General features: G+C 35.2%; 1 pseudogene; it reads right to left on the reverse strand.

Annotated features, from left to right (window-relative positions):
* LOC140667692 (uncharacterized) lies at nucleotides 1–2363 on the reverse strand (annotated as a pseudogene).
* Between the last annotated feature and the right edge of the window lie 10591 nt (nucleotides 2364–12954).

The following is a 12954-nucleotide window of genomic DNA, read 5'->3' on the forward strand; positions in this document are numbered from 1 at the left end:
TCATTTTATTTTTGTTTTCATGTTTGCATCAACTTCCGTCTCCAACCATTGAGCCAAGCCAACATCATAGAACTCGTTATTATTAGGATCTTCTTGGTTTATAAATTTGAACACGACAAACTAAAATATAGAGAAAATATTACTAAAAACACGATTTACACAACACAACAGAGAGGTGAAGAGCACTAATTCACCATCATTCTGACTTGGACATAATGAAACAAATACAAGAATGCAATTCTATTATATTAATTTAAAGACACACATTAAACATAAATAAAACAGAGTGATAATAAAAGATTAAAAAATTATAGAAACATTGACACTGTATGAAACAAAGGCACACACACGTATGAATTTCCATCTGGTATAAGCCAGCATTTAGCTTCAACTTGCTCGAGATAAAAAAATCCCTTTGCTCTTCCAAATTTGATACTTTAACAATACCCAGGATTGAAGAGTGTAGAGGATATTCATATACATCTGCATAATCTTGAAACAAAAATCCCACTAAAATCACTTGTTCACCTTGCAGAATTATATTTTGGAGGCACACAACTTTATCTTCTTTTGTTCTAAAACAAGAATCCCTCTTGTTGACTTTCAATGTAACACCATTAACACAGACACATCTAAATTGTAAGTCTTGAACATTACTTTCAGGCAAAAAGTGTCTCATGCTAAGCTGAATGTGATTGTTATCCTCTAAAATAATCTCAACATTTTAATTTCTTTCATGATCTCTGTACGCAACTTGATGCAATGGCTTATAGCAGGATTGCAAAAGTGATTTTATGGATTTTAATTTATTCTCAAAGAGATATGTACTGAAGGATTTCACATTCCCATGTTCAGCACATTCCTGTGCCAAATGACATAGGGAGTGAATGTTGTAGATAACAAATTTGTCACCAAATATAACTGCAGAATGCGTAATAAATAATTTAAGCAATTTGTCAGCATAATCAAGATGAGACTGCACAAGAAGGGCTGCTAAGAATGTACAAGCCACAGTGCAAAAGAAGAAAATGCTTATAAACGTTGTTGAGTACATTATCTTTGAAAATAACAATTCCATCATACAAAAGAATTTTACGAAATTCTGTAGCCTTATAATGCGCCAAGTCGAATTCTCTTGGCTTTCTATTAAAATCTGAAGGACATGAACTTTTAATATTTTTCAGAGCAACTGTGATTGCATCAACTGTTGTGTAATGCAGCTTCCAAGGACCATTACATTTCATCCATGCAAGCAATAATCTTTTAAACACTCCAAAATGAATAAGATGAAGTACATCCAATCGAAACTGACTTACCATACCTGTTGGAATGACTTCAAGAAGAGATTCAGCTCGATGATGAGAGGGCTGTTCTCTGTTCGTGAATGATTCATCAGTTCTTAAAGGTTTATCTAGTTCTAAATATGTCATCCTATTCTGAATCCATTCACCAATCACAGTACATTTCTCACAAGCATAACGCCCACCATGTTCAATAATACCCTTCAATAAGGTTCTAGCAGGAGCATCGCAAATGTAATGCCTTATAACAAATTGATAGACTCGACCATCATAAATGTACCCATTATCTAACAAGTTTTGAGTTTCCAAAACAAAGTCCATCAAAAATTCATCAACCTCAGGATTATTGTTGCCATAATGTATTGCAATAATAAATGGCTCATTTTTGCATCCAACTAGTTTACCTAAAATTGGCCAAAATTTCTGCTTGGAGCTCTTTGAAAGATGCAGTCCATCCACATTGATTTCGATGGTTATTTTATTAAATTTTTGTAAATATTCTCGAAAATTCATACTATCTAAATTAACTCGAATACTTTTATACCACATTTGAGTATTATTTTCTAACTTAACCACATCTAAAGGATTTGAAGTTGCCAAGAGAGTTTTGTAGCTGAGTGGCACTTCAGGAAACACAGGATAAAGTCGAAATAGGAGAGCATCTAATTTTGTCATTAACAGAATTTCTCCTTCTAACGCCCATTGTCGAATTGTTTCAAGAATATATAAACCTCGGTCATGATCATTAGCAAATGCAAGTATGTCATTTTCATTATCACCACTTCCATCTTCATCTTCATCACTATTATTCTGTCGAAACTCATTGAACTCATTATCAGAATTGCTTATCTCTGTGACATTCTCATCTCTTAATTCTTCTCCTTCACTAATATTATTTACATCTACTGAATTATCACTCTGTGCATCAGCAACTCCAACTTCATGTTCTGTTTCCTTTAATACTTGTTCAAAACTACTGCCACTCGTAAACATAAAGTCATCTAAAAACGTTCTGTCATAAAAATCACCACTCTCATCAGGATATGACTGATTATTAAGCATTCGTAAATAATTCTCTAACTTAATTTTACGAGCTTCAGTTTTTTTAATTTGTTGATTAAGCTTATTTTAATACTTTCTTATCGATCTGAAAAAATAACAGTCCACATAAAAGGGTAAAGTAAAAAGATGGTTAGTTTCAATTCTAGCCAAACCATAAGAGGAAAACTCATTGCACAATAATTATTATAAAGATCAAATTGCGAAGATATATATATATATATATATTAAACTAAAACTCTGCCAGTAGTATTAAGAAAACTAAAATAAGAAAGATAAAACAAATTGAAAATTCACGCTTTTCAAATTTCACCGAAGAATTAAAATTTCTTTAATTTCCATGGGTATATTTGTATCAAAATAATAGGCTTACTTAACAAGTGTCTTTCAGCACATATAATCTTTAATCTATTTATGCAACATATGTAGGTTTACACATATAATGTTATTCATATTTTAGCTTATATACCATCTTCACGTTCTAAAATCTATTTGTCATCCACATGTGGTCGTTTATGGTGAAAATATAGTCAACAAATTTATCCTGTATACTTAGTAAACTAATTTAATATATATTAATTTAATATTATTTTTTTTTATTGCAACTGCTTGGAAATCGTGTGGGTAAAAATAACATATTCTCATAGTTTAGGAAATAATAATTTATTTATAATTAATGCAAATAAGCGTATATATAGTTATATATATTATATATATATATATATATATATATATGTATATATATATATATATATGTATATATATATATATATATATATACATATATATATAATATATACAGTGGCGATCAAAAGTTTCGGGCCAAGCAGATTTTTTTCCATATTTTAGGTATAGAAAAAATGAATTAAAAAAAAGATTAATTATACATAGAATAATATTTTTACTATGAATAAGCGTTAAAAATGCTAGAGTAACAATTACAATAATTTTTTTATTTAACATAATACAAAAGACGCATGATTATAAATATCGGGCCAGGAACTTCAAGTTACTTCAAATCACAAAAATCAACTAAATCACTAGAAAATACTAAAAAAAACAATAGTAATATTTAATATTTAGTAGCCATCCCTTTAGAAATAATGACTGCTGCGCAACAACGTGGCATTGACTCGATTAAACGGGTGATTAAGTCTCGAGGGATTTTTTTCCATTCTTCACTTAAAGTGTTGAATAAAACCCGTTTATTCGAATGTTTCTTGTTGGCTACTCGGCGACCAAGTTCATCCCAGATGCTCAATAGGATTTAAATCCGGAGACTGAGCAGGCCATTCCAAAACTCGCACTTTTTTTTTCAGACAAATACTGTGATACGATGTTTGAAGCATGTTTTGGATCTCTATCATGTTGGAAGATTCATCCATGAGGCATATTATCCTTCGCGTAAGGAAGCATTTGTTTGTCAAGTATGTCCTTATACACGAAGCGATCCATCACACCTTCAATTTCTACCAATGGACCTATTCCTTCATATGAAAAGGTTCCCCAGACCATGACTCCACCTCCGCCGTGTTTCACTGTTGGTATTTGGAATCGTATCTGGTACCAACGGGTCGTCGAACATACTGTTTTCCGTCACATCCAAATAATTTAAACTTGGATTCATCAGAGAATAGTACTTTTTTCCAGTCCTGCACAGTCCAGTCTTTATGATTCTCGGCAAATTGCAATCGGGCTTTCCGATTCTTTTTACTAATGAGAGGTTTTTTTACACCGATTCGACCGAATAGCCCAATATCCCTCAGACGTCTGGATATTGTGATACGACTCACATCAGCAAGGTTCTCGTCACGTAATTCCTGGGCAATCATGCCGGCAGTCTTCCGAACGTCAACCACAGACTTTCTTCTTATTAATTTGTCAACCCGCGCTGTTCTTTTCCGGAGTCGACCACTTCGTGGACGATCAGCTACACTTCCTGTAGTCTTAAATTTGTTGATAATATTATTCACCGTTGTTTTACCTATTGATAACAATGCTGAAATTTCTCGCGACGTCTTGCCTTTTCTTGAAAGCTTCACGACAACTTTGCGTAATTGTATTGTCGTGTGTGGTGACATGATGTTCGCTAGACGACTTGTTGTGAACTAATGTAAACATTTCAATACCATAACACTCTCAATGCAAACAAATACATCGTCAGAGAACCTAGTTATACCTTGGCCCGATATTTTTGAACACACAAGTTAACGCATTCCAGAAATAATGAAGTAAATATATACATTCTTTTATCTTAAACTACACTGATTTACTGTTAAAACTAAATACTTTTATGACATTCAGGCACTCTTTACTATATAATTATCGTTTTTCGAATATCGCAAAAAAAACATTTGACCCGAAACTTTTGATCGCCACTGTATATAGGTCGATGCTTAAGATTATTACACTGTTTTTTAAAAACTACTGACGACTTGTAATATTTCTATTTTTGTTTATAAGAATATGTTCCTAAGTTTACCCAAACAAAAGTGCAAAAAAATAAGAAATATTAAAGTCTATACAGAGATATAAGTATTTACGACGTATATTGCACGACAACAATTTGTTCCGTGACTCTTCCCACGGGGCAAGGGAAATGTAGAGAAATGTTAATATTTATTTAAAATACTAAGGCCAACCGGCCTATTTTAGCTAGTTATTTTTTATTAGTATTTTAAGTATATATGTATATATATATATATATATATATGATAAATTAATAATAATAGAGAACAATATTTCTATTTAAAAACAAACAAATGTCCTTTTTGGACTCGTGATTTTTTATTCTTGTATGAAATCGAAATGAAGTCAAAATATTGAAATTTTTGATATGCAAGAGTCACGAGTCCAAAAAAGGCATTTGTTTCTTTTTTTAAAAAAAATATTGTTCTCTACGCATTAATTTATCATTCCCATTATACATTGAAAAATAGACAATTTCGAATTCTGTTCGATATGAACACTCCGATGACATGATATCGAGGACATTGACGTCGTTTCGACATTGAATTGACATCAGCCTTCTCGCTGAGTTAGGTGCGCATGAGAATTTGTCTTTATGCATATTTAAATTATGATACATTTGGATTGTTGTTATGTCCATGTCGGCTTCTAATTTTTGCAAAAAGTAATTCTAAGTGATCCTGTAAAAATCTGTAGGTTAAAATGTACTTATACCACAGTCTGTTATCAAAAATATGTTCTGCTATGTGCAAAATCAATTTCACTGCTAATGCAAACCCACATATAAAAGTTTTTCTATCGGTTTTTACTATTTCTTTATTATCTTCAGTTCTTAAACTGAATAAATAATTTATTTTTTAAAATAACATAGGCTTTAAATAAAGCGTTCTTTTGTGAGCGGTTTTTTGAATCCTTTCCCACATGGATTGCGACTATTTAAAACATCAAATAACCAATCTATATAGTTTCTATGAATTTTTCTGTAGCTTCGCAGTCTTGAAATTCTTTAACATCTGCACTTTTTAAATATTTCATTGCATTAGCTACAGATGCACTTAATGTTTTGACTGCATACCGTACTTTTATTTTATTTTGATGTCACTTGATGTATTGAGTATTTAAATTATTTTTAAATTTAAGTGTTAATTGCTGTTGAATATTATGCAACTCAAATATTTCCACTCATTTTACCATCTGCACTGTAGAAAACTTTATACTTAGCTAAAGTATTTCTTTCTATAATTTTAACATATGACATGCATCTAACAATGTCTGCACATCATAATTAAATGTTGGATGTGGAAAAGAACTTTTTAGATCTGCGAAGTTATGTACTAAAATATTGCATTCTAATTCTCTCAAAGTAGAGCAATTAACACTTTCGCCATCACATATTATTGAAAGAACATGTAATTGTGTTTCAACAGTTAAAATTAGAACTGTCTTTATCAATTCTGCTAATATTGTATTATTGAGTAAATGTTTGAAAAAATACGCAATAGGCCATTTCCATTTACAATTTAAACTAACTAACATAAATACTAAAGCTTCTTTAGCTACATGTTCATTATTTTCTAAGTTAATATTATTACCATAATCGCAGAATCCAACAAATTACTGAGTATGCTCATCTCACAATACTTGCTGTCTGATTGCCATACTGTCGAAAATTAAATTACAATCTTTATTTTGATTGGGAAAACTTTTTAATTTTTCCAGAACATGTGTTTAGAAACCTGGTGAAGCATTTATAGAAGAATTCCAATTTCTAATTGCCGATGGATGTGGTAATATGTTAGAATCGTTCTATATCAAAACAATAAATTTAAGAATTAATAACTATAAATAATAAAACTATTTATCTTTATTATATTTATATTAGTTGTATGATTTAACTAATTCAGGTATATATATATATATATATATATATATATATATATATGTATATAATAAAATAGAAATTAAAATTAAATTTAAATGAATAAAGTTAAATAAGATAGTTTTAAGGATTGTGCAATAAAGAGAAAGAAACACATTATTTAAACCAACCATTAAATGAAACATATTAAGTATTACATATGAAGTATTAGTATCAGAAATTAATATCGAAAATTAGTATCAGAAATTAGTATTCCCAGGTAGCAAGCACACAACATTTTGACGTCAGAATATGGTCAGTTCGAACCAAATATGACGTGATGTAATGACGTAAAAATGATTGAAAAATGACGAACTAATGTCACAGACCGATGACGACATTTCAAGACGTTAAAAAGACGTGACTTCATGACCATTTTAGACCTATTAGTGACGTTTTAATGACATATTTGACATTAATCTTTTCCTCTAGAGTAAACTCGTGAAAAGTCAAAAATTCATTCACAAATATTGAATTCGTTAATGAAACTTTAGATTTTTCACGAGTTCATGCTAGAAGAAAAGATTCACGATCAAATGTCATGATCAAGTCCCAGGTTATAGAGGAAATTCATGTTAGGGCCCTGAGATATAGAGAATTGTGAATATCAAAATTATACACAAAATTGTTTGAAAAATTTAAGATATTATAAAAAATTAAATGAGTTTTTAGTTAAAAAATAGTAATACTTATTGTTAGGCGATTTATAATAATGACTTAAGAATTCACGATATTATGACGTTCTTTTACAACATCATTAAGACGTCACAAAAAAGATGTTTTAAATTAAACATTATTTGGTCATGTGACGTCATTGAACCAGAAATGACCAGTTTTCGACGTCAAAATGACATGTGCTTGCTACCTGGGTTACATATATAAGAAATTAATATCAGAAATACTAAATAGGAAATAAGTGATAAAGATAATATAAAAGTAAAAGAAAAAGAAAAACTTGAGGGAGGCTGACCTACAAAAGTTATATTAGGAGAGTGGTAGTGTAAAGTGACTGCAAATCGCTTTTCCTCATCGCTGTATCGTCTTGCATTAGGCAATTTCGCTACATTATTCAATTCATTTTTGAATAAATGATAGGAAGTTTCACCAAGTCATTATTTAAAATGTCATATGTGGTAATACTTAACATATTTATATTTTTTATCATCGTTAACAGATCTTTAATTTTTCCTTCATGTCGTTTTACTTGCTTCCGTAATGTTTTAATTCTTTATTTTTTTGTTACCATTTTTTCCTGATATTTCTTTTTTTTTCTTCATAAACATTCTTCAATATATCTACTTCACATTTTAATCTTTCTTCATACTTTTCTTGTTGAGATTGTATTACAGCTTGTAATTTATTATTTTCTTCTTTTATTTTATGTCATTTTAATTTGAAGTTTTTCGTTTCTTATTTTCATATATCTTTTCTGTCCCTAAAGATAAAATATATTAAACATATTAAACAAATACAATAAAAAAAGAATAAAACCTTATTTAACAAATACAATATAATAATATCAACATAGAGAATCGAAATGTTCAGCAAATAAGGAATTTCATGATTTATTTTAAATTCATACATTAATATATGTATTTATGTACATACATACCTGTATCTATAATGAATGAAACATTTTGTATTTTATTAGTATTATCACTATTTTTTATAAGAGTAAGTTCATTGCTCGTTTCTTCTTCATTACTTGCTGCTTCTTCTACATTTAGATTAAGTTATTAATTAAGTTTTATATTAATTCGTAAGTATAACAAAAAATATAGAAACCTTTACTTCACTTTTGTTATACAACTTGAAAATAATAAATGTTCAGTTAGCACTGTATCTGGCTTTAAACGTTTTCTTAAGTTCGTATTACTAAAATACTCGGGTTTAAAATGGATTTCACAAATCGCACTGCCTTTATTAGATGTCCAATTTGTCCTTCCGGTTATTTCAATCCATTTTGTTAATACAGTTCTATCTGTGGAAATCTAAAGCACACATGTATTGAATATAACGTTATCTACATTTTAAACTTATATTTTTCTAACTATTTATTTATTATAATATTATTTCTTCTAAACTTACTCAAAAACCCGGTAAAAAATTTCTCATATATAATTATATATAACAATATAAAAGTATATAAAAATATATAAAATTCTGTATAAGTTATGTATAGTTATGTATAGTATGCATAATTTTGTATTATCGTTGACTGACATTTAGCCAACATTAATATAAAATTATATATAATTATACAACAAGTCATATATTATTATATATAATTATACATAACTTATATAAAATTTTATATATTTCTATATAATTTTATATGGTCATATATCATATATGATTATACATAACAAATTTTTTACCGGGAAGATACTTAATGTGTTGTTTGTTTACAACATTTGAGCAACCAACAATTTCGCACCGCTTCGGCATTTTTATTTAACACTTTTTGACACTTGTAAGGTTAAATTTGCGAGTCCGTATTTTGCGCATATACTCTGCGCATGATTTGTACATAAGGACACTTGTACATAAGGAAAACAATAGGAGTCATCAGTCTAGTGTAATATAGAAGTCTGTGGCCTAAATGGCTTTATATGTTGCAGGTTATGTAGATAATATTTTCTATCTTACATCAAAGAAATATATCTGGCTAATAAATTAGGTATGGGATTTCAATATGGGAATTAAGGATGTTTAGTACCTATTTTTAAAAATATAGGAATTTAATAAAATTTGCACAGATTGTTTTGATACATGTTCAGACTTATAAAAAAACCTGGAGTTAATTTACTGAAGCAATCAAAAGTTATAAGGATTTTAATTTGCAATGAATTTACCTGTCGATATTATTATAAATATAATTATTTTGTGGATCTAATTATAAGTAAAAATATTAATATAATTATAAATATAATTATTTATATAAATAAGTATAAATATAATTATACCGGGGGTTTCGTCCGGATGAATAACTATATAGTAGTGCCTCTGTGCACGGATGCTCGTAACAAGATTCAGATTCTAAAGTCGCGCCGCGCCGCGCCGACTGTGGCGCTGTTCCCTCCGTTGCCATGTCATTGTATTCTTGTTACACGCAACAGCAACACGCAGCTGGTGTTTTTCTTACGATTTTCTTCGAAATCTACCCATAATGGGTAAATCCAAGTATAGAGATCGCTCGAGGTCCTCTCACCGGAAAAAACGATCTCAAGAACGATTTTTTTTTACAAGAGGAAATGCCTTATGCATACCCCCCTTCTCGGGGAAGGAGGGGGGGTTATTTCGGACTCGCACCGACTAAAACCCCTTGGTGATCCTCCGGAGCGGTTAAGTGGGCAGGCTTTGGGTTCGCTTTTAGCATTCTACCAGAGCCTGCCCCCGCCAGAGTCCCTTGTCCCCCCTCTCCCAGCTCTCATACGAGCATGGGTGGAGGGGGGAGGGAGGACTCTCTTCCGTTTTTTATGTACATGTAGCAGCGATGTGGGACCACCACGCATCGCTGCTAAACTCGCGCGGGCCGCGGTGCAATGGGGTGTGAGTGTCTTCCGTACTCGCACCCTTGCGACCCTGGAGAAGGGACGACCTAAGGTGGCTAAGGGTCGAGTCGGGCGTGCGCTCTTCTCGCTCCGCCACCTCTCCTTCTCTGAGAGGGAGGAGCATTTGCGTCCTCCTCCCTCTCCCTTTCGGCGGCTTCCTTCTGGGACATAACGTCTTCGCAGTAGAAGGCCATCGCCTCCCATTGTTATTCCCCGTCCAACATTGTCGAGACAATGTTGGATAGGGAAAGCTCTCTGCCTATGGCACCCCGCAGGACACGACGGCTCTCCAGCCATGCAGGGCACTTGGCCAGCGTGTGCTCCGCCGTGTTCGACAGGGCGCCACAATGGTGGCACATTGTGGTCGGCTCCCTCCCGATTCGGTGCAGGTACTCACCAAAACAGCCGTGGTCTGTGAGCACCTGCTCCATCTATAACTAAGGGCGCCATGTCGTCTACCCACTCACTCTAAAAGCAGTGGGCGGATAGCTCCGACAGCGCGTAGGCCTTTCTTTACATTCGCAAGGGCCTCCTGCCATTCTATCACGTTGCCGGAGTAGGACTCGCTGCCGCGCTTCGACCTTCCTAATTAGTGCCGGGGATTCAAATCTCTCCTCCTTTAGGGCTTGTTGGCGACGGACCACCTTGATGTTATACATCTCTGTGTATATGCCCACCGCCATCTCCCAGGGAAGGTTTCTCGACACTGTGCACGCCGCCTCGTAGGAAATAGTTCGGTACCCCCTGATAACACGAAGGGCCATCTGCCGCTGCACATCCCGTAAGATTTTGCGGTTGCGGCAAATCCCTATACGTTCGTGCCATATGGGAGCACCGTACATGGCAATAGATTGAACTACCCCTATGTAGAGACGACGTGCTCCTTCCCTGGGCCCTCTGAGGTTCGGCATCATCCTGCCGAGGCAGGCCGATGTCGTCTGAATTCGGGGGGCCAGCCGGTCGAAATGCAGCCCGAAGTCCCAACGACTGTCGAGAACGAGACCCAGATATTTCATCTGTGTCCCGATCCCGACTTTGACGCCCTCGATATTCAGGGCTTTGTCCTTCGGTGGACTCTTAACCCGAGGCCGAGCAAACTATACAGCCTCGGTTTATCTCAAGAACGATATTCCAGCGACCGGGAATCTCGACGCAACTCCCGTGAACCAGCGCATCGTCACCATCGCAACGACTCAACCAGTAAGTCGCGAAGTCGATCATACGATTGCCCATACAATCAGGTTCCTAAAACCAATGAGGCACTCGAACTCATTCTCGAGAAGCTCGCACGACAAGATGAACGACTCGCGGCCATCGAGATTAGGACGCTCGGTGATGAGGGGCCTACGACGACACAGATCTTGGCTACGGACCTGCAGACAGAGGAGGAGACGGTTCCTCAGAACCGGGGCTCTGAACCAGGTATGTCCTCTCGCCGACCCTCACCTCTGACACTCGTCAGATCTCAGGCAAAGGGAGGACATAACCGACTCTGATCTTCAATGCATAACAATTATTTTTCACAGACTTTCCTCAGTCGGAAGATGATCGCTCGGTGTCCTTCCCGAAACAGATGACTTCAAACCAGGAAGAAATAACAGAGAACAACGAGCTTATTGACGAATTTTTCGGCTCGTCTGCCAAACCAGCAGTCGATTTTCCATAGGCCTCGGGCATATTCAACTTTGCCCGGACTATGGTCTGCACTGGGCTGGAAGAAGAACGTCGAGCCCAACTATTAAAACAATATGACGTAAAAGATGATCTTGCCATTCTGGGCCCCCCAAAGTTGAACAAGCTGCTCGTACCAGCCCTAAAGGCATCTACCTCGACGATGAAACGCGACGAATACCAGGTTCAGTCGCAAGCACAGGTTGCAGCATCTTTGAACGCCCTGGGATTTGCTACCTCTGAACTCCTGGGGCTAGGGGGAAAAGAGCTCTTGCCCGAAGAGGTCAACCTGGCCTTGAGACAATTAGCAGACGGCCTTCACATTCTTGCAGGTCATCAATACTGTCTCTCTTTAGCTCGACGGGCCTTCATAAAACCGTCACTCAACATAGTCGGTAAAAACGCGGTTGACAACGCACCCGTAGACGAATGGCTCTTTAGAAGCGCATTCGCTGAAGATTTTAAGGCAGCACGAGACCTCTTGAAATTTACCCCACAGGTAGCAAAGCCTATCGCACAGCCAGCCAGACAACCGTTGGCGAAACAACAACCTTGAAAAGCGGCGGGAAACGCCAAAGCTCTTGCTCGACCGACTCACTCATCGGCTCGCCGCACAGGGGCGCATTGTACAATGAGCCAATCCAAGAGATCCCGCTCTCGCTCTCACCGCCGCTAACTCCGGTAAGAACGGCAGGACGACTCGCCGACTTCACACACAATTGGAAAAAACTAACAACAGATCCCCTAGTTTTAAGCGCAATACGGGGTTACAAAATCCCCTTCTCCTCTGCCGTCCCGGCAAGATCTCACCTCGCTCAACCGACCTTATCTTTGTCAGAGGCCTTGCACTGCGACGATGAGATCGACCGCCTTCTGCAGAAGGGAGTCTTAGCTGTAACAAATTTCTCATCGAGACAATTTCTATCCCCATTTTTCCTTCGAGAAAAATCCTCAGGAGGAATGCGATTCATCCTTAACCTCA

Source organism: Anoplolepis gracilipes, chromosome 7, assembly GCF_047496725.1.
Source record: "Anoplolepis gracilipes chromosome 7, ASM4749672v1, whole genome shotgun sequence".
NCBI classification, from domain to species: domain Eukaryota; kingdom Metazoa; phylum Arthropoda; class Insecta; order Hymenoptera; family Formicidae; genus Anoplolepis; species Anoplolepis gracilipes.